The sequence below is a fragment of the Anarhichas minor genome, unplaced genomic scaffold (assembly GCF_050575085.1).
Source record: "Anarhichas minor isolate MPS153535 unplaced genomic scaffold, ASM5057508v1 ptg000018l, whole genome shotgun sequence".
Classification (NCBI taxonomy): Eukaryota; Metazoa; Chordata; class Actinopteri; order Perciformes; family Anarhichadidae; genus Anarhichas; species Anarhichas minor.
Genome location: NW_027466464.1, coordinates 10,590,347 through 10,603,960, shown reverse-complemented (window position 1 = coordinate 10,603,960; position 13,614 = coordinate 10,590,347). Strand labels below are relative to the sequence as shown.

The window sequence follows — 13,614 nt, the reverse complement described above, 5'->3', positions numbered from 1 at the left end:
TGCTTCTTTGACTTGATTTATCAGCCTGGAATTTTGTCCATGTCAATGAAAACAACGTCTGGCCTTCAATCGTCGACGTGAACTGCGTTTTGGGCCTCGGTGCAGTAGGCAGCGCGTCAGTCTCATAACCTGAAGGCCGTGAGTTCGACCCTCACACGCGGCAGTGGTTTTAGTGCTTCTTTGACTTGAATTATCAGCCTGGCATTTTGTCCATGTCAATGAAAACAACGTCTGGCCTTCAATCGTCGACGTGAACTGCGTTTTGGGCCTCGTTGGCGCAGTAGGCAGCGCGTCAGTCTCATAATCTGAAGGCCGTGAGTTCGACCCTCACACGGGGCAGTGGTTTTAGTGCTTCTTTGACTTGAATTATCAGCCTGGCATTTTGTCCATGTCAATGAAAACAACGTCTGGCCTTCAATCGTCGACGTGAACTGCGTTTTGGGCCTCGTTGGCGCAGTAGGCAGCGCGTCAGTCTCATAATCTGAAGGCCGTGAGTTCGACCCTCACACGGGGCAGTGGTTTTAGTGCTTCTTTGACTTGACTAATCAGCCTTGCATTTTGTCCATGTCAATGAAAACAACGTCTGGCCTTCAATCGTCGACGTGAACTGCGTTTTGGGCCTCGTTGGCGCAGTAGGCAGCGCGTCAGTCTCATAATCTGAAGGCCGTGAGTTCGACCCTCACACGGGGCAGTGGTTTTAGTGCTTCTTTGACTTGACTTATCAGCCTGGCATTTTGTCCATGTCAATGAAAACAACATCTGGCCTTCAATCGTCGACGTGAACTGCGTTTTAGGCCTCGTTGGCGCAGTAGGCAGCGCGTCAGTCTCATAATCTGAAGGCCGTGAGTTCGACCCTCACACGGGGCAGTGGTTTTAGTGCTTCTTTGACTTGACTTATCAGCCTGGCATTTTGTCCATGTCAATGAAAACAACGTCTGGCCTTCAATCGTCGACGTGAACTGCGTTTTGGGCCTCGTTGGCGCAGTAGGCAGCGCGTCAGTCTCATAATCTGAAGGCCGTGAGTTCGACCCTCACACGGGGCAGTGGTTTTAGTGCTTCTTTGACTTGACTTATCAGCCTGGCATTTTGTCCATGTCAATGAAAACAACGTCTGGCCTTCAATCGTCGACGTGAACTGCGTTTTGGGCCTCGTTGGCGCAGTAGGCAGCGCGTCAGTCTCATAATCTGAAGGCCGTGAGTTCGACCCTCACACGGGCAGTGGTTTTAGTGCTTCTTTGACTTGAATTATCAGCCTGGCATTTTGTCCATGTCAATGAAAACAACATCTGGCCTTCAATCGTCGACGTGAACTGCGTTTTGGGCCTCGTTGGTGCAGTAGGCAGCGCGTCAGTCTCATAATCTGAAGGCCGTGAGTTCGACCCTCACACGGGGCAGTGGTTTTAGTGCTTCTTTGACTTGACTTATCAGCCTTGCATTTTGTCCATGTCAATGAAAACAACATCTGGCCTTCAATCGTCGACGTGAACTGCGTTTTGGGCCTCGTTGGCGCAGTAGGCAGCGCGTCAGTCTCATAATCTGAAGGCCGTGAGTTCGACCCTCACACGGGGCAGTGGTTTTAGTGCTTCTTTGACTTGACTAATCAGCCTTGCATTTTGTCCATGTCAATGAAAACAACGTCTGGCCTTCAATCGTCGACGTGAACTGCGTTTTGGGCCTCGTTGGCGCAGTAGGCAGCGCGTCAGTCTCATAATCTGAAGGCCGTGAGTTCGACCCTCACACGGGGCAGTGGTTTTAGTGCTTCTTTGACTTGACTTATCAGCCTGGCATTTTGTCCATGTCAATGAAAACAACATCTGGCCTTCAATCGTCGACGTGAACTGCGTTTTGGGCCTCGTTGGCGCAGTAGGCAGCGCGTCAGTCTCATAATCTGAAGGCCGTGAGTTCGACCCTCACACGGGGCAGTGGTTTTAGTGCTTCTTTGACTTGAATTATCAGCCTGGCATTTTGTCCATGTCAATGAAAACAACATCTGGCCTTCAATCGTCGACGTGAACTGCGTTTTGGGCCTCGTTGGCGCAGTAGGCAGCGCGTCAGTCTCATAATCTGAAGGCCGTGAGTTCGACCCTCACACGGGGCAGTGGTTTTAGTGCTTCTTTGACTTGAATTATCAGCCTGGCATTTTGTCCATGTCAATGAAAACAACATCTGGCCTTCAATCGTCGACGTGAACTGCATTATGGGCCTCGTTGGCGCAGTAGGCAGCGCGTCAGTCTCATAATCTGAAGGCCGTGAGTTCGACCCTCACACGGGGCAATGGTTTTAGTGCTTCTTTGACTTGATTTATCAGCCTGGAATTTTGTCCATGTCAATGAAAACAACGTCTGGCCTTCAATCGTCGACGTGAACTGCGTTTTGGGCCTCGGTGCAGTAGGCAGCGCGTCAGTCTCATAACCTGAAGGCCGTGAGTTCGACCCTCACACGCGGCAGTGGTTTTAGTGCTTCTTTGACTTGAATTATCAGCCTGGCATTTTGTCCATGTCAATGAAAACAACGTCTGGCCTTCAATCGTCGACGTGAACTGCGTTTTGGGCCTCGTTGGCGCAGTAGGCAGCGCGTCAGTCTCATAATCTGAAGGCCGTGAGTTCGACCCTCACACGGGGCAGTGGTTTTAGTGCTTCTTTGACTTGAATTATCAGCCTGGCATTTTGTCCATGTCAATGAAAACAACGTCTGGCCTTCAATCGTCGACGTGAACTGCGTTTTGGGCCTCGTTGGCGCAGTAGGCAGCGCGTCAGTCTCATAATCTGAAGGCCGTGAGTTCGACCCTCACACGGGGCAGTGGTTTTAGTGCTTCTTTGACTTGACTAATCAGCCTTGCATTTTGTCCATGTCAATGAAAACAACGTCTGGCCTTCAATCGTCGACGTGAACTGCGTTTTGGGCCTCGTTGGCGCAGTAGGCAGCGCGTCAGTCTCATAATCTGAAGGCCGTGAGTTCGACCCTCACACGGGGCAGTGGTTTTAGTGCTTCTTTGACTTGACTTATCAGCCTGGCATTTTGTCCATGTCAATGAAAACAACATCTGGCCTTCAATCGTCGACGTGAACTGCGTTTTAGGCCTCGTTGGCGCAGTAGGCAGCGCGTCAATCTCATAATCTGAAGGCCGTGAGTTCGACCCTCACACGGGGCAGTGGTTTTAGTGCTTCTTTGACTTGACTTATCAGCCTTGCATTTTGTCCATGTCAATGAAAACAACATCTGGCCTTCAATCGTCGACGTGAACTGCGTTTTAGGCCTCGTTGGCGCAGTAGGCAGCGCGTCAGTCTCATAATCTGAAGGCCGTGAGTTCGACCCTCACACGGGGCAGTGGTTTTAGTGCTTCTTTGACTTGAATTATCAGCCTGGCATTTTGTCCATGTCAATGAAAACAACATCTGGCCTTCAATCGTCGACGTGAACTGCGTTTTAGGCCTCGTTGGCGCAGTAGGCAGCGCGTCAGTCTCATAATCTGAAGGCCGTGAGTTCGACCCTCACACGGGGCAGTGGTTTTAGTGCTTCTTTGACTTGAATTATCAGCCTGGCATTTTGTCCATGTCAATGAAAACAACATCTGGCCTTCAATCGTCGACGTGAACTGCGTTTTAGGCCTCGTTGGCGCAGTAGGCAGCGCGTCAGTCTCATAATCTGAAGGCCGTGAGTTCGACCCTCACACGGGGCAGTGGTTTTAGTGCTTCTTTGACTTGAATTATCAGCCTGGCATTTTGTCCATGTCAATGAAAACAACATCTGGCCTTCAATCGTCGACGTGAACTGCGTTTTAGGCCTCGTTGGCGCAGTAGGCAGCGCGTCAGTCTCATAATCTGAAGGCCGTGAGTTCGACCCTCACACGGGGCAGTGGTTTTAGTGCTTCTTTGACTTGACTTATCAGCCTGGCATTTTGTCCATGTCAATGAAAACAACATCTGGCCTTCAATCGTCGACGTGAACTGCGTTTTGGGCCTCGTTGGCGCAGTAGGCAGCGCGTCAGTCTCATAATCTGAAGGCCGTGAGTTCGACCCTCACACGGGGCAGTGGTTTTAGTGCTTCTTTGACTTGAATTATCAGCCTGACATTTTGTCCATGTCAATGAAAACAACATCTGGCCTTCAATCGTCGACGTGAACTGCATTTTGGGCCTCGTTGGCGCAGTAGGCAGCGCGTCAGTCTCATAATCTGAAGGCCGTGAGTTCGACCCTCACACGGGGCAGTGGTTTTAGTGCTTCTTTGACTTGAATTATCAGCCTGGCATTTTGTCCATGTCAATGAAAACAACATCTGGCCTTCAATCGTCGACGTGAACTGCATTTTGGGCCTCGTTGGCGCAGTAGGCAGCGCGTCAGTCTCATAATCTGAAGGCCGTGAGTTCGACCCTCACACGGGGCAGTGGTTTTAGTGCTTCTTTGACTTGAATTATCAGCCTTGCATTTTGTCCATGTCAATGAAAACAACATCTGGCCTTCAATCGTCGACGTGAACTGCTTTTTGGGCCTCGTTGGCGCAGTAGGCAGCGCGTCAGTCTCATAATCTGAAGGCCGTGAGTTCGACCCTCACACGGGGCAGTGGTTTTAGTGCTTCTTTGACTTGAATTATCAGCCTTGCATTTTGTCCATGTCAATGAAAACAACATCTGGCCTTCAATCGTCGACGTGAACTGCGTTCTGGGCCTCGTTGGCGCAGTAGGCAGCGCGTCAGTCTCATAATCTGAAGGCCGTGAGTTCGACCCTCACACGGGGCAGTGGTTTTAGTGCTTCTTTGACTTGAATTATCAGCCTGGCATTTTGTCCATGTCAATGAAAACAACATCTGGCCTTCAATCGTCGACGTGAACTGCGTTTTGGGCCTCGTTGGCGCAGTAGGCAGCGCGTCAGTCTCATAATCTGAAGGCCGTGAGTTCGACCCTCACACGGGGCAGTGGTTTTAGTGCTTCTTTGACTTGAATTATCAGCCTGGCATTTTGTCCATGTCAATGAAAACAACATCTGGCCTTCAATCGTCGACGTGAACTGCATTTTGGGCCTCGTTGGCGCAGTAGGCAGCGCGTCAGTCTCATAATCTGAAGGCCGTGAGTTCGACCCTCACACGGGGCAGTGGTTTTAGTGCTTCTTTGACTTGAATTATCAGCCTGGCATTTTGTCCATGTCAATGAAAACAACATCTGGCCTTCAATCGTCGACGTGAACTGCTTTTTGGGCCTCGTTGGCGCAGTAGGCAGCGCGTCAGTCTCATAATCTGAAGGCCGTGAGTTCGACCCTCACACGGGGCAGTGGTTTTAGTGCTTCTTTGACTTGACTTATCAGCCTTGAATTTTGTCCATGTCAATGAAAACAACATCTGGCCTTCAATCGTCGACGTGAACTGCGTTCTGGGCCTCGTTGGCGCAGTAGGCAGCGCGTCAGTCTCATAATCTGAAGGCCGTGAGTTCGACCCTCACACGGGGCAGTGGTTTTAGTGCTTCTTTGACTTGAATTATCAGCCTGGCATTTTGTCCATGTCAATGAAAACAACATCTGGCCTTCAATCGTCGACGTGAACTGCATTTTGGGCCTCGTTGGCGCAGTAGGCAGCGCGTCAGTCTCATAATCTGAAGGCCGTGAGTTCGACCCTCACACGGGGCAGTGGTTTTAGTGCTTCTTTGACTTGAATTATCAGCCTGGCATTTTGTCCATGTCAATGAAAACAACATCTGGCCTTCAATCGTCGACGTGAACTGCATTTTGGGCCTCGTTGGCGCAGTAGGCAGCGCGTCAGTCTCATAATCTGAAGGCCGTGAGTTCGACCCTCACACGGGGCAATGGTTTTAGTGCTTCTTTGACTTGAATTATCAGCCTGGCATTTTATCCATGTCAATGAAAACAACATCTGGCCTTCAATCGTCGACGTGAACTGCGTTTTGGGCCTCGTTGGCGCAGTAGGCAGCGAGTCAGTCTCATAATCTGAAGGCCGTGAGTTCGACCCTCACACGGGGCAGTGGTTTTAGTGCTTCTTTGACTTGAATTATCAGCCTGGCATTTTGTCCATGTCAATGAAAACAACATCTGGCCTTCAATCGTCGACGTGAACTGGGTTTTGGGCCTCGTTGGCGCAGTAGGCAGCGCGTCAGTCTCATAATCTGAAGGCCGTGAGTTCGACCCTCACACGGGGCAGTGGTTTTAGTGCTTCTTTGACTTGAATTATCAGCCTGGCATTTTGTCCATGTCAATGAAAACAACATCTGGCCTTCAATCGTCGACGTGAACTGCATTTTGGGCCTCGTTGGCGCAGTAGGCAGCGCGTCAGTCTCATAATCTGAAGGCCGTGAGTTCGACCCTCACACGGGCAATGGTTTTAGTGCTTCTTTGACTTGAATTATCAGCCTTGAATTTTGTCCATGTCAATGAAAACAACATCTGGCCTTCAATCGTCGACGTGAACTGCGTTCTGGGCCTCGTTGGCGCAGTAGGCAGCGCGTCAGTCTCATAATCTGAAGGCCGTGAGTTCGACCCTCACACGGGGCAGTGGTTTTAGTGCTTCTTTGACTTGACTTATCAGCCTGGCGTTTTGTCCATGTCAATGAAAACAACGTCTGGCCTTCAATCGTCGACGTGAACTGCGTTTTGGGCCTCGTTGGCGCAGTAGGCAGCGCGTCAATCTCATAATCTGAAGGCCGTGAGTTCGACCCTCACACGGGGCAGTGGTTTTAGTGCTTCTTTGACTTGAATTATCAGCCTGGCATTTTGTCCATGTCAATGAAAACAACATCTGGCCTTCAATCGTCGACGTGAACTGCGTTTTGGGCCTCGTTGGCGCAGTAGGCAGCGCGTCAGTCTCATAATCTGAAGGCCGTGAGTTCGACCCTCACACGGGGCAGTGGTTTTAGTGCTTCTTTGACTTGAATTATCAGCCTGGCATTTTGTCCATGTCAATGAAAACAACATCTGGCCTTCAATCGTCGACGTGAACTGCGTTTTGGGCCTCGTTGGCGCAGTAGGCAGCGCGTCAGTCTCATAATCTGAAGGCCGTGAGTTCGACCCTCACACGGGGCAGCGGTTTTAGTGCTTCTTTGACTTGAATTATCAGCCTGGCATTTTGTCCATGTCAATGAAAACAACATCTGGCCTTCAATCGTCGACGTGAACTGCATTTTGGGCCTCGTTGGCGCAGTAGGCAGCGCGTCAGTCTCATAATCTGAAGGCCGTGAGTTCGACCCTCACACGGGGCAGCGGTTTTAGTGCTTCTTTGACTTGAATTATCAGCCTGGCATTTTGTCCATGTCAATGAAAACAACATCTGGCCTTAAATCGTCGACGTGAACTGCGTTCTGGGCCTCGTTGGCGCAGTAGGCAGCGCGTCAGTCTCATAATCTGAAGGCCGTGAGTTCGACCCTCACACGGGGCAGTGGTTTTAGTGCTTCTTTGACTTGAATTATCAGCCTGGCATTTTGTCCATGTCAATGAAAACAACATCTGGCCTTCAATCGTCGACGTGAACTGCATTTTGGGCCTCGTTGGCGCAGTAGGCAGCGCGTCAGTCTCATAATCTGAAGGCCGTGAGTTCGACCCTCACACGGGCAATGGTTTTAGTGCTTCTTTGACTTGAATTATCAGCCTGGCGTTTTGTCCATGTCAATGAAAACAACATCTGGCCTTCAATCGTCGACGTGAACTGCGTTTTGGGCCTCGTTGGCGCAGTAGGCAGCGCGTCAGTCTCATAATCTGAAGGCCGTGAGTTCGACCCTCACACGGGGCAGTGGTTTTAGTGCTTCTTTGACTTGAATTATCAGCCTGGCATTTTGTCCATGTCAATGAAAACAACATCTGGCCTTCAATCGTCGACGTGAACTGCGTTTTGGGCCTCGTTGGCGCAGTAGGCAGCGCGTCAGTCTCATAATCTGAAGGCCGTGAGTTCGACCCTCACACGGGGCAGTGGTTTTAGTGCTTCTTTGACTTGAATTATCAGCCTGGCATTTTGTCCATGTCAATGAAAACAACATCTGGCCTTCAATCGTCGACGTGAACTGCTTTTTGGGCCTCGTTGGCGCAGTAGGCAGCGCGTCAGTCTCATAATCTGAAGGCCGTGAGTTCGACCCTCACACGGGGCAGTGGTTTTAGTGCTTCTTTGACTTGAATTATCAGCCTTGAATTTTGTCCATGTCAATGAAAACAACATCTGGCCTTCAATCGTCGACGTGAACTGCGTTCTGGGCCTCGTTGGCGCAGTAGGCAGCGCGTCAGTCTCATAATCTGAAGGCCGTGAGTTCGACCCTCACACGGGGCAGTGGTTTTAGTGCTTCTTTGACTTGAATTATCAGCCTGGCATTTTGTCCATGTCAATGAAAACAACATCTGGCCTTCAATCGTCGACGTGAACTGCTTTTTGGGCCTCGTTGGCGCAGTAGGCAGCGCGTCAGTCTCATAATCTGAAGGCCGTGAGTTCGACCCTCACACGGGGCAGTGGTTTTAGTGCTTCTTTGACTTGAATTATCAGCCTTGAATTTTGTCCATGTCAATGAAAACAACATCTGGCCTTCAATCGTCGACGTGAACTGCGTTCTGGGCCTCGTTGGCGCAGTAGGCAGCGCGTCAGTCTCATAATCTGAAGGCCGTGAGTTCGACCCTCACACGGGGCAGTGGTTTTAGTGCTTCTTTGACTTGACTTATCAGCCTGGCGTTTTGTCCATGTCAATGAAAACAACGTCTGGCCTTCAATCGTCGACGTGAACTGCGTTTTGGGCCTCGTTGGCGCAGTAGGCAGCGCGTCAATCTCATAATCTGAAGGCCGTGAGTTCGACCCTCACACGGGGCAGTGGTTTTAGTGCTTCTTTGACTTGAATTATCAGCCTGGCATTTTGTCCATGTCAATGAAAACAACATCTGGCCTTCAATCGTCGACGTGAACTGCGTTTTGGGCCTCGTTGGCGCAGTAGGCAGCGCGTCAATCTCATAATCTGAAGGCCGTGAGTTCGACCCTCACACGGGGCAGTGGTTTTAGTGCTTCTTTGACTTGAATTATCAGCCTGGCATTTTGTCCATGTCAATGAAAACAACATCTGGCCTTAAATCGTCGACGTGAACTGCGTTCTGGGCCTCGTTGGCGCAGTAGGCAGCGCGTCAGTCTCATAATCTGAAGGCCGTGAGTTCGACCCTCACACGGGGCAGTGGTTTTAGTGCTTCTTTGACTTGAATTATCAGCCTGGCATTTTGTCCATGTCAATGAAAACAACATCTGGCCTTCAATCGTCGACGTGAACTGCATTTTGGGCCTCGTTGGCGCAGTAGGCAGCGCGTCAGTCTCATAATCTGAAGGCCGTGAGTTCGACCCTCACACGGGCAATGGTTTTAGTGCTTCTTTGACTTGAATTATCAGCCTGGCGTTTTGTCCATGTCAATGAAAACAACATCTGGCCTTCAATCGTCGACGTGAACTGCGTTTTGGGCCTCGTTGGCGCAGTAGGCAGCGCGTCAGTCTCATAATCTGAAGGCCGTGAGTTCGACCCTCACACGGGGCAGTGGTTTTAGTGCTTCTTTGACTTGAATTATCAGCCTGGCATTTTGTCCATGTCAATGAAAACAACATCTGGCCTTCAATCGTCGACGTGAACTGCGTTTTGGGCCTCGTTGGCGCAGTAGGCAGCGCGTCAGTCTCATAATCTGAAGGCCGTGAGTTCGACCCTCACACGGGGCAGTGGTTTTAGTGCTTCTTTGACTTGAATTATCAGCCTGGCATTTTGTCCATGTCAATGAAAACAACATCTGGCCTTCAATCGTCGACGTGAACTGCTTTTTGGGCCTCGTTGGCGCAGTAGGCAGCGCGTCAGTCTCATAATCTGAAGGCCGTGAGTTCGACCCTCACACGGGGCAGTGGTTTTAGTGCTTCTTTGACTTGAATTATCAGCCTTGAATTTTGTCCATGTCAATGAAAACAACATCTGGCCTTCAATCGTCGACGTGAACTGCGTTCTGGGCCTCGTTGGCGCAGTAGGCAGCGCGTCAGTCTCATAATCTGAAGGCCGTGAGTTCGACCCTCACACGGGGCAGTGGTTTTAGTGCTTCTTTGACTTGAATTATCAGCCTGGCATTTTGTCCATGTCAATGAAAACAACATCTGGCCTTCAATCGTCGACGTGAACTGCTTTTTGGGCCTCGTTGGCGCAGTAGGCAGCGCGTCAGTCTCATAATCTGAAGGCCGTGAGTTCGACCCTCACACGGGGCAGTGGTTTTAGTGCTTCTTTGACTTGAATTATCAGCCTTGAATTTTGTCCATGTCAATGAAAACAACATCTGGCCTTCAATCGTCGACGTGAACTGCGTTCTGGGCCTCGTTGGCGCAGTAGGCAGCGCGTCAGTCTCATAATCTGAAGGCCGTGAGTTCGACCCTCACACGGGGCAGTGGTTTTAGTGCTTCTTTGACTTGACTTATCAGCCTGGCGTTTTGTCCATGTCAATGAAAACAACGTCTGGCCTTCAATCGTCGACGTGAACTGCGTTTTGGGCCTCGTTGGCGCAGTAGGCAGCGCGTCAATCTCATAATCTGAAGGCCGTGAGTTCGACCCTCACACGGGGCAGTGGTTTTAGTGCTTCTTTGACTTGAATTATCAGCCTGGCATTTTGTCCATGTCAATGAAAACAACATCTGGCCTTCAATCGTCGACGTGAACTGCGTTTTGGGCCTCGTTGGCGCAGTAGGCAGCGCGTCAGTCTCATAATCTGAAGGCCGTGAGTTCGACCCTCACACGGGGCAGTGGTTTTAGTGCTTCTTTGACTTGAATTATCAGCCTGGCATTTTGTCCATGTCAATGAAAACAACATCTGGCCTTCAATCGTCGACGTGAACTGCGTTTTGGGCCTCGTTGGCGCAGTAGGCAGCGCGTCAGTCTCATAATCTGAAGGCCGTGAGTTCGAACCTCACACGGGGCAGCGGTTTTAGTGCTTCTTTGACTTGAATTATCAGCCTGGCATTTTGTCCATGTCAATGAAAACAACATCTGGCCTTCAATCGTCGACGTGAACTGCATTTTGGGCCTCGTTGGCGCAGTAGGCAGCGCGTCAGTCTCATAATCTGAAGGCCGTGAGTTCGACCCTCACACGGGGCAGCGGTTTTAGTGCTTCTTTGACTTGAATTATCAGCCTGGCATTTTGTCCATGTCAATGAAAACAACATCTGGCCTTCAATCGTCGACGTGAACTGCGTTTTGGGCCTCGTTGGCGCAGTAGGCAGCGCGTCAGTCTCATAATCTGAAGGCCGTGAGTTCGACCCTCACACGGGGCAGTGGTTTTAGTGCTTCTTTGACTTGAATTATCAGCCTGGCATTATGTCCATGTCAATGAAAACAACATCTGGCCTTCAATCGTCGACGTGAACTGCGTTTTGGGCCTCGTTGGCGCAGTAGGCAGCGCGTCAGTCTCATAATCTGAAGGCCGTGAGTTCGACCCTCACACGGGGCAGTGGTTTTAGTGCTTCTTTGACTTGAATTATCAGCCTGGCATTTTGTCCATGTCAATGAAAACAACATCTGGCCTTCAATCGTCGACGTGAACTGCGTTTTGGGCCTCGTTGGCGCAGTAGGCAGCGCGTCAGTCTCATAATCTGAAGGCCGTGAGTTCGACCCTCACACGGGGCAGTGGTTTTAGTGCTTCTTTGACTTGAATTATCAGCCTGGCATTTTGTCCATGTCAATGAAAACAACATCTGGCCTTCAATCGTCGACGTGAACTGCGTTTTGGGCCTCGTTGGCGCAGTAGGCAGCGCGTCAGTCTCATAATCTGAAGGCCGTGAGTTCGACGCTCAAACGGGGCAATGGTTTTAGTGCTTCTTTGACTTGATTTATCAGCCTGGAATTTTGTCCATGTCAATGAAAACAACGTCTGGCCTTCAATCGTCGACGTGAACTGCGTTTTGGGCCTCGTTGGCGCAGTAGGCAGCGCGTCAGTCTCATAATCTGAAGGCCGTGAGTTCGACCCTCACACGGGGCAATGGTTTTAGTGCTTCTTTGACTTGAATTATCAGCCTGGCATTTTGTCCATGTCAATGAAAACAACATCTGGCCTTCAATCGTCGACGTGAACTGCGTTTTGGGCCTCGTTGGCGCAGTAGGCAGCGCGTCAGTCTCATAATCTGAAGGCCGTGAGTTCGACCCTCACACGGGGCAGTGGTTTTAGTGCTTCTTTGACTTGAATTATCAGCCTTGCATTTTGTCCATGTCAATGAAAACAACATCTGGCCTTCAATCGTCGACGTGAACTGCTTTTTGGGCCTCGTTGGCGCAGTAGGCAGCGCGTCAGTCTCATAATCTGAAGGCCGTGAGTTCGACCCTCACACGGGGCAGTGGTTTTAGTGCTTCTTTGACTTGAATTATCAGCCTTGAATTTTGTCCATGTCAATGAAAACAACATCTGGCCTTCAATCGTCGACGTGAACTGCGTTCTGGGCCTCGTTGGCGCAGTAGGCAGCGCGTCAGTCTCATAATCTGAAGGCCGTGAGTTCGACCCTCACACGGGGCAGTGGTTTTAGTGCTTCTTTGACTTGACTTATCAGCCTGGCATTTTGTCCATGTCAATGAAAACAACGTCTGGCCTTCAATCGTCGACGTGAACTGCGTTTTGGGCCTCGTTGGCGCAGTAGGCAGCGCGTCAATCTCATAATCTGAAGGCCGTGAGTTCGACCCTCACACGGGGCAGTGGTTTTAGTGCTTCTTTGACTTGAATTATCAGCCTGGCATTTTGTCCATGTCAATGAAAACAACATCTGGCCTTCAATCGTCGACGTGAACTGCGTTTTGGGCCTCGTTGGCGCAGTAGGCAGCGCGTCAGTCTCATAATCTGAAGGCCGTGAGTTCGACCCTCACACGGGGCAGTGGTTTTAGTGCTTCTTTGACTTGAATTATCAGCCTGGCATTTTGTCCATGTCAATGAAAACAACATCTGGCCTTCAATCGTCGACGTGAACTGCATTTTGGGCCTCGTTGGCGCAGTAGGCAGCGCGTCAGTCTCATAATCTGAAGGCCGTGAGTTCGACCCTCACACGGGGCAGTGGTTTTAGTGCTTCTTTGACTTGAATTATCAGCCTGGCATTTTGTCCATGTCAATGAAAACAACATCTGGCCTTCAATCGTCGACGTGAACTGCATTTTGGGCCTCGTTGGCGCAGTAGGCAGCGCGTCAGTCTCATAATCTGAAGGCCGTGAGTTCGACCCTCACACGGGGCAGTGGTTTTAGTGCTTCTTTGACTTGAATTATCAGCCTGGCATTTTGTCCATGTCAATGAAAACAACATCTGGCCTTCAATCGTCGACGTGAACTGGGTTTTGGGCCTCGTTGGCGCAGTAGGCAGCGCGTCAGTCTCATAATCTGAAGGCCGTGAGTTCGACCCTCACACGGGGCAGTGGTTTTAGTGCTTCTTTGACTTGAATTATCAGCCTGGCATTTTGTCCATGTCAATGAAAACAACATCTGGCCTTCAATCGTCGACGTGAACTGCGTTTTGGGCCTCGTTTGGGCAGTAGGCAGCGCGTCAGTCTCATAATCTGAAGGCCGTGAGTTCGACCCTCACACGGGGCAGTGGTTTTAGTGCTTCTTTGACTTGAATTATCAGCCTGGCATTTTGTCCATGTCAATGAAAACAACATCTGGCCTTCAATCG

General features: G+C 50.3%; 70 non-coding genes across 70 annotated transcripts; all 70 read left to right on the top strand.

Annotated features, from left to right (window-relative positions):
- Positions 1–266: 266 nt before the first annotated feature.
- Positions 267–339, top strand: trnam-cau (transfer RNA methionine (anticodon CAU)). Its single transcript has one exon. It is a non-coding gene; the product is annotated as a tRNA-Met (tRNA).
- Positions 340–442: 103 nt separating this feature from the next.
- trnam-cau (transfer RNA methionine (anticodon CAU)) lies at positions 443–515 on the top strand. The gene has a single exon. It is a non-coding gene; the product is annotated as a tRNA-Met (tRNA).
- Positions 516–618: 103 nt separating this feature from the next.
- On the top strand, positions 619–691 carry trnam-cau (transfer RNA methionine (anticodon CAU)). The gene has a single exon. It is a non-coding gene; the product is annotated as a tRNA-Met (tRNA).
- Positions 692–794: 103 nt separating this feature from the next.
- On the top strand, positions 795–867 carry trnam-cau (transfer RNA methionine (anticodon CAU)). The gene has a single exon. It is a non-coding gene; the product is annotated as a tRNA-Met (tRNA).
- Positions 868–970: 103 nt separating this feature from the next.
- On the top strand, positions 971–1,043 carry trnam-cau (transfer RNA methionine (anticodon CAU)). Its single transcript has one exon. It is a non-coding gene; the product is annotated as a tRNA-Met (tRNA).
- Positions 1,044–1,146: 103 nt separating this feature from the next.
- On the top strand, positions 1,147–1,221 carry trnam-cau (transfer RNA methionine (anticodon CAU)). The gene has a single exon. It is a non-coding gene; the product is annotated as a tRNA-Met (tRNA).
- Positions 1,222–1,321: 100 nt separating this feature from the next.
- Positions 1,322–1,394, top strand: trnam-cau (transfer RNA methionine (anticodon CAU)). Its single transcript has one exon. It is a non-coding gene; the product is annotated as a tRNA-Met (tRNA).
- Positions 1,395–1,497: 103 nt separating this feature from the next.
- trnam-cau (transfer RNA methionine (anticodon CAU)) lies at positions 1,498–1,570 on the top strand. The gene has a single exon. It is a non-coding gene; the product is annotated as a tRNA-Met (tRNA).
- Positions 1,571–1,673: 103 nt separating this feature from the next.
- trnam-cau (transfer RNA methionine (anticodon CAU)) lies at positions 1,674–1,746 on the top strand. The gene has a single exon. It is a non-coding gene; the product is annotated as a tRNA-Met (tRNA).
- Positions 1,747–1,849: 103 nt separating this feature from the next.
- Positions 1,850–1,922, top strand: trnam-cau (transfer RNA methionine (anticodon CAU)). Its single transcript has one exon. It is a non-coding gene; the product is annotated as a tRNA-Met (tRNA).
- A 103-nt stretch (positions 1,923–2,025) lies between these two features.
- trnam-cau (transfer RNA methionine (anticodon CAU)) lies at positions 2,026–2,098 on the top strand. Its single transcript has one exon. It is a non-coding gene; the product is annotated as a tRNA-Met (tRNA).
- Positions 2,099–2,201: 103 nt separating this feature from the next.
- Positions 2,202–2,274, top strand: trnam-cau (transfer RNA methionine (anticodon CAU)). The gene has a single exon. It is a non-coding gene; the product is annotated as a tRNA-Met (tRNA).
- A 276-nt stretch (positions 2,275–2,550) lies between these two features.
- trnam-cau (transfer RNA methionine (anticodon CAU)) lies at positions 2,551–2,623 on the top strand. The gene has a single exon. It is a non-coding gene; the product is annotated as a tRNA-Met (tRNA).
- A 103-nt stretch (positions 2,624–2,726) lies between these two features.
- trnam-cau (transfer RNA methionine (anticodon CAU)) lies at positions 2,727–2,799 on the top strand. Its single transcript has one exon. It is a non-coding gene; the product is annotated as a tRNA-Met (tRNA).
- Positions 2,800–2,902: 103 nt separating this feature from the next.
- On the top strand, positions 2,903–2,975 carry trnam-cau (transfer RNA methionine (anticodon CAU)). Its single transcript has one exon. It is a non-coding gene; the product is annotated as a tRNA-Met (tRNA).
- A 103-nt stretch (positions 2,976–3,078) lies between these two features.
- trnam-cau (transfer RNA methionine (anticodon CAU)) lies at positions 3,079–3,151 on the top strand. The gene has a single exon. It is a non-coding gene; the product is annotated as a tRNA-Met (tRNA).
- Positions 3,152–3,254: 103 nt separating this feature from the next.
- Positions 3,255–3,327, top strand: trnam-cau (transfer RNA methionine (anticodon CAU)). Its single transcript has one exon. It is a non-coding gene; the product is annotated as a tRNA-Met (tRNA).
- Positions 3,328–3,430: 103 nt separating this feature from the next.
- Positions 3,431–3,503, top strand: trnam-cau (transfer RNA methionine (anticodon CAU)). Its single transcript has one exon. It is a non-coding gene; the product is annotated as a tRNA-Met (tRNA).
- A 103-nt stretch (positions 3,504–3,606) lies between these two features.
- Positions 3,607–3,679, top strand: trnam-cau (transfer RNA methionine (anticodon CAU)). Its single transcript has one exon. It is a non-coding gene; the product is annotated as a tRNA-Met (tRNA).
- Positions 3,680–3,782: 103 nt separating this feature from the next.
- Positions 3,783–3,855, top strand: trnam-cau (transfer RNA methionine (anticodon CAU)). Its single transcript has one exon. It is a non-coding gene; the product is annotated as a tRNA-Met (tRNA).
- A 103-nt stretch (positions 3,856–3,958) lies between these two features.
- On the top strand, positions 3,959–4,031 carry trnam-cau (transfer RNA methionine (anticodon CAU)). The gene has a single exon. It is a non-coding gene; the product is annotated as a tRNA-Met (tRNA).
- Positions 4,032–4,134: 103 nt separating this feature from the next.
- trnam-cau (transfer RNA methionine (anticodon CAU)) lies at positions 4,135–4,207 on the top strand. The gene has a single exon. It is a non-coding gene; the product is annotated as a tRNA-Met (tRNA).
- Positions 4,208–4,310: 103 nt separating this feature from the next.
- Positions 4,311–4,383, top strand: trnam-cau (transfer RNA methionine (anticodon CAU)). Its single transcript has one exon. It is a non-coding gene; the product is annotated as a tRNA-Met (tRNA).
- A 103-nt stretch (positions 4,384–4,486) lies between these two features.
- On the top strand, positions 4,487–4,559 carry trnam-cau (transfer RNA methionine (anticodon CAU)). The gene has a single exon. It is a non-coding gene; the product is annotated as a tRNA-Met (tRNA).
- A 103-nt stretch (positions 4,560–4,662) lies between these two features.
- trnam-cau (transfer RNA methionine (anticodon CAU)) lies at positions 4,663–4,735 on the top strand. The gene has a single exon. It is a non-coding gene; the product is annotated as a tRNA-Met (tRNA).
- A 103-nt stretch (positions 4,736–4,838) lies between these two features.
- On the top strand, positions 4,839–4,911 carry trnam-cau (transfer RNA methionine (anticodon CAU)). Its single transcript has one exon. It is a non-coding gene; the product is annotated as a tRNA-Met (tRNA).
- A 103-nt stretch (positions 4,912–5,014) lies between these two features.
- trnam-cau (transfer RNA methionine (anticodon CAU)) lies at positions 5,015–5,087 on the top strand. Its single transcript has one exon. It is a non-coding gene; the product is annotated as a tRNA-Met (tRNA).
- A 103-nt stretch (positions 5,088–5,190) lies between these two features.
- Positions 5,191–5,263, top strand: trnam-cau (transfer RNA methionine (anticodon CAU)). Its single transcript has one exon. It is a non-coding gene; the product is annotated as a tRNA-Met (tRNA).
- A 103-nt stretch (positions 5,264–5,366) lies between these two features.
- Positions 5,367–5,439, top strand: trnam-cau (transfer RNA methionine (anticodon CAU)). Its single transcript has one exon. It is a non-coding gene; the product is annotated as a tRNA-Met (tRNA).
- Positions 5,440–5,542: 103 nt separating this feature from the next.
- Positions 5,543–5,615, top strand: trnam-cau (transfer RNA methionine (anticodon CAU)). The gene has a single exon. It is a non-coding gene; the product is annotated as a tRNA-Met (tRNA).
- Positions 5,616–5,718: 103 nt separating this feature from the next.
- trnam-cau (transfer RNA methionine (anticodon CAU)) lies at positions 5,719–5,791 on the top strand. The gene has a single exon. It is a non-coding gene; the product is annotated as a tRNA-Met (tRNA).
- Positions 5,792–5,894: 103 nt separating this feature from the next.
- trnam-cau (transfer RNA methionine (anticodon CAU)) lies at positions 5,895–5,967 on the top strand. Its single transcript has one exon. It is a non-coding gene; the product is annotated as a tRNA-Met (tRNA).
- A 103-nt stretch (positions 5,968–6,070) lies between these two features.
- On the top strand, positions 6,071–6,143 carry trnam-cau (transfer RNA methionine (anticodon CAU)). Its single transcript has one exon. It is a non-coding gene; the product is annotated as a tRNA-Met (tRNA).
- Positions 6,144–6,421: 278 nt separating this feature from the next.
- On the top strand, positions 6,422–6,494 carry trnam-cau (transfer RNA methionine (anticodon CAU)). Its single transcript has one exon. It is a non-coding gene; the product is annotated as a tRNA-Met (tRNA).
- A 103-nt stretch (positions 6,495–6,597) lies between these two features.
- trnam-cau (transfer RNA methionine (anticodon CAU)) lies at positions 6,598–6,670 on the top strand. Its single transcript has one exon. It is a non-coding gene; the product is annotated as a tRNA-Met (tRNA).
- A 103-nt stretch (positions 6,671–6,773) lies between these two features.
- On the top strand, positions 6,774–6,846 carry trnam-cau (transfer RNA methionine (anticodon CAU)). Its single transcript has one exon. It is a non-coding gene; the product is annotated as a tRNA-Met (tRNA).
- A 103-nt stretch (positions 6,847–6,949) lies between these two features.
- Positions 6,950–7,022, top strand: trnam-cau (transfer RNA methionine (anticodon CAU)). Its single transcript has one exon. It is a non-coding gene; the product is annotated as a tRNA-Met (tRNA).
- A 103-nt stretch (positions 7,023–7,125) lies between these two features.
- On the top strand, positions 7,126–7,198 carry trnam-cau (transfer RNA methionine (anticodon CAU)). Its single transcript has one exon. It is a non-coding gene; the product is annotated as a tRNA-Met (tRNA).
- Positions 7,199–7,301: 103 nt separating this feature from the next.
- trnam-cau (transfer RNA methionine (anticodon CAU)) lies at positions 7,302–7,374 on the top strand. Its single transcript has one exon. It is a non-coding gene; the product is annotated as a tRNA-Met (tRNA).
- A 278-nt stretch (positions 7,375–7,652) lies between these two features.
- On the top strand, positions 7,653–7,725 carry trnam-cau (transfer RNA methionine (anticodon CAU)). Its single transcript has one exon. It is a non-coding gene; the product is annotated as a tRNA-Met (tRNA).
- A 103-nt stretch (positions 7,726–7,828) lies between these two features.
- On the top strand, positions 7,829–7,901 carry trnam-cau (transfer RNA methionine (anticodon CAU)). Its single transcript has one exon. It is a non-coding gene; the product is annotated as a tRNA-Met (tRNA).
- Positions 7,902–8,004: 103 nt separating this feature from the next.
- trnam-cau (transfer RNA methionine (anticodon CAU)) lies at positions 8,005–8,077 on the top strand. The gene has a single exon. It is a non-coding gene; the product is annotated as a tRNA-Met (tRNA).
- A 103-nt stretch (positions 8,078–8,180) lies between these two features.
- trnam-cau (transfer RNA methionine (anticodon CAU)) lies at positions 8,181–8,253 on the top strand. The gene has a single exon. It is a non-coding gene; the product is annotated as a tRNA-Met (tRNA).
- A 103-nt stretch (positions 8,254–8,356) lies between these two features.
- trnam-cau (transfer RNA methionine (anticodon CAU)) lies at positions 8,357–8,429 on the top strand. Its single transcript has one exon. It is a non-coding gene; the product is annotated as a tRNA-Met (tRNA).
- Positions 8,430–8,532: 103 nt separating this feature from the next.
- Positions 8,533–8,605, top strand: trnam-cau (transfer RNA methionine (anticodon CAU)). Its single transcript has one exon. It is a non-coding gene; the product is annotated as a tRNA-Met (tRNA).
- Positions 8,606–8,708: 103 nt separating this feature from the next.
- On the top strand, positions 8,709–8,781 carry trnam-cau (transfer RNA methionine (anticodon CAU)). Its single transcript has one exon. It is a non-coding gene; the product is annotated as a tRNA-Met (tRNA).
- Positions 8,782–8,884: 103 nt separating this feature from the next.
- trnam-cau (transfer RNA methionine (anticodon CAU)) lies at positions 8,885–8,957 on the top strand. Its single transcript has one exon. It is a non-coding gene; the product is annotated as a tRNA-Met (tRNA).
- A 103-nt stretch (positions 8,958–9,060) lies between these two features.
- trnam-cau (transfer RNA methionine (anticodon CAU)) lies at positions 9,061–9,133 on the top strand. The gene has a single exon. It is a non-coding gene; the product is annotated as a tRNA-Met (tRNA).
- A 278-nt stretch (positions 9,134–9,411) lies between these two features.
- Positions 9,412–9,484, top strand: trnam-cau (transfer RNA methionine (anticodon CAU)). The gene has a single exon. It is a non-coding gene; the product is annotated as a tRNA-Met (tRNA).
- Positions 9,485–9,587: 103 nt separating this feature from the next.
- Positions 9,588–9,660, top strand: trnam-cau (transfer RNA methionine (anticodon CAU)). Its single transcript has one exon. It is a non-coding gene; the product is annotated as a tRNA-Met (tRNA).
- Positions 9,661–9,763: 103 nt separating this feature from the next.
- trnam-cau (transfer RNA methionine (anticodon CAU)) lies at positions 9,764–9,836 on the top strand. The gene has a single exon. It is a non-coding gene; the product is annotated as a tRNA-Met (tRNA).
- A 103-nt stretch (positions 9,837–9,939) lies between these two features.
- On the top strand, positions 9,940–10,012 carry trnam-cau (transfer RNA methionine (anticodon CAU)). Its single transcript has one exon. It is a non-coding gene; the product is annotated as a tRNA-Met (tRNA).
- Positions 10,013–10,115: 103 nt separating this feature from the next.
- On the top strand, positions 10,116–10,188 carry trnam-cau (transfer RNA methionine (anticodon CAU)). The gene has a single exon. It is a non-coding gene; the product is annotated as a tRNA-Met (tRNA).
- A 103-nt stretch (positions 10,189–10,291) lies between these two features.
- trnam-cau (transfer RNA methionine (anticodon CAU)) lies at positions 10,292–10,364 on the top strand. Its single transcript has one exon. It is a non-coding gene; the product is annotated as a tRNA-Met (tRNA).
- A 103-nt stretch (positions 10,365–10,467) lies between these two features.
- Positions 10,468–10,540, top strand: trnam-cau (transfer RNA methionine (anticodon CAU)). The gene has a single exon. It is a non-coding gene; the product is annotated as a tRNA-Met (tRNA).
- Positions 10,541–10,643: 103 nt separating this feature from the next.
- On the top strand, positions 10,644–10,716 carry trnam-cau (transfer RNA methionine (anticodon CAU)). The gene has a single exon. It is a non-coding gene; the product is annotated as a tRNA-Met (tRNA).
- Positions 10,717–10,819: 103 nt separating this feature from the next.
- On the top strand, positions 10,820–10,892 carry trnam-cau (transfer RNA methionine (anticodon CAU)). The gene has a single exon. It is a non-coding gene; the product is annotated as a tRNA-Met (tRNA).
- Positions 10,893–10,995: 103 nt separating this feature from the next.
- On the top strand, positions 10,996–11,068 carry trnam-cau (transfer RNA methionine (anticodon CAU)). Its single transcript has one exon. It is a non-coding gene; the product is annotated as a tRNA-Met (tRNA).
- Positions 11,069–11,171: 103 nt separating this feature from the next.
- Positions 11,172–11,244, top strand: trnam-cau (transfer RNA methionine (anticodon CAU)). The gene has a single exon. It is a non-coding gene; the product is annotated as a tRNA-Met (tRNA).
- Positions 11,245–11,347: 103 nt separating this feature from the next.
- On the top strand, positions 11,348–11,420 carry trnam-cau (transfer RNA methionine (anticodon CAU)). Its single transcript has one exon. It is a non-coding gene; the product is annotated as a tRNA-Met (tRNA).
- A 103-nt stretch (positions 11,421–11,523) lies between these two features.
- Positions 11,524–11,596, top strand: trnam-cau (transfer RNA methionine (anticodon CAU)). The gene has a single exon. It is a non-coding gene; the product is annotated as a tRNA-Met (tRNA).
- Positions 11,597–11,875: 279 nt separating this feature from the next.
- Positions 11,876–11,948, top strand: trnam-cau (transfer RNA methionine (anticodon CAU)). Its single transcript has one exon. It is a non-coding gene; the product is annotated as a tRNA-Met (tRNA).
- Positions 11,949–12,051: 103 nt separating this feature from the next.
- Positions 12,052–12,124, top strand: trnam-cau (transfer RNA methionine (anticodon CAU)). Its single transcript has one exon. It is a non-coding gene; the product is annotated as a tRNA-Met (tRNA).
- Positions 12,125–12,227: 103 nt separating this feature from the next.
- On the top strand, positions 12,228–12,300 carry trnam-cau (transfer RNA methionine (anticodon CAU)). The gene has a single exon. It is a non-coding gene; the product is annotated as a tRNA-Met (tRNA).
- Positions 12,301–12,403: 103 nt separating this feature from the next.
- On the top strand, positions 12,404–12,476 carry trnam-cau (transfer RNA methionine (anticodon CAU)). The gene has a single exon. It is a non-coding gene; the product is annotated as a tRNA-Met (tRNA).
- Positions 12,477–12,579: 103 nt separating this feature from the next.
- trnam-cau (transfer RNA methionine (anticodon CAU)) lies at positions 12,580–12,652 on the top strand. The gene has a single exon. It is a non-coding gene; the product is annotated as a tRNA-Met (tRNA).
- A 103-nt stretch (positions 12,653–12,755) lies between these two features.
- On the top strand, positions 12,756–12,828 carry trnam-cau (transfer RNA methionine (anticodon CAU)). Its single transcript has one exon. It is a non-coding gene; the product is annotated as a tRNA-Met (tRNA).
- Positions 12,829–12,931: 103 nt separating this feature from the next.
- trnam-cau (transfer RNA methionine (anticodon CAU)) lies at positions 12,932–13,004 on the top strand. The gene has a single exon. It is a non-coding gene; the product is annotated as a tRNA-Met (tRNA).
- Positions 13,005–13,107: 103 nt separating this feature from the next.
- On the top strand, positions 13,108–13,180 carry trnam-cau (transfer RNA methionine (anticodon CAU)). The gene has a single exon. It is a non-coding gene; the product is annotated as a tRNA-Met (tRNA).
- Positions 13,181–13,283: 103 nt separating this feature from the next.
- On the top strand, positions 13,284–13,356 carry trnam-cau (transfer RNA methionine (anticodon CAU)). Its single transcript has one exon. It is a non-coding gene; the product is annotated as a tRNA-Met (tRNA).
- The last annotated feature ends 258 nt before the right edge of the window (positions 13,357–13,614 follow it).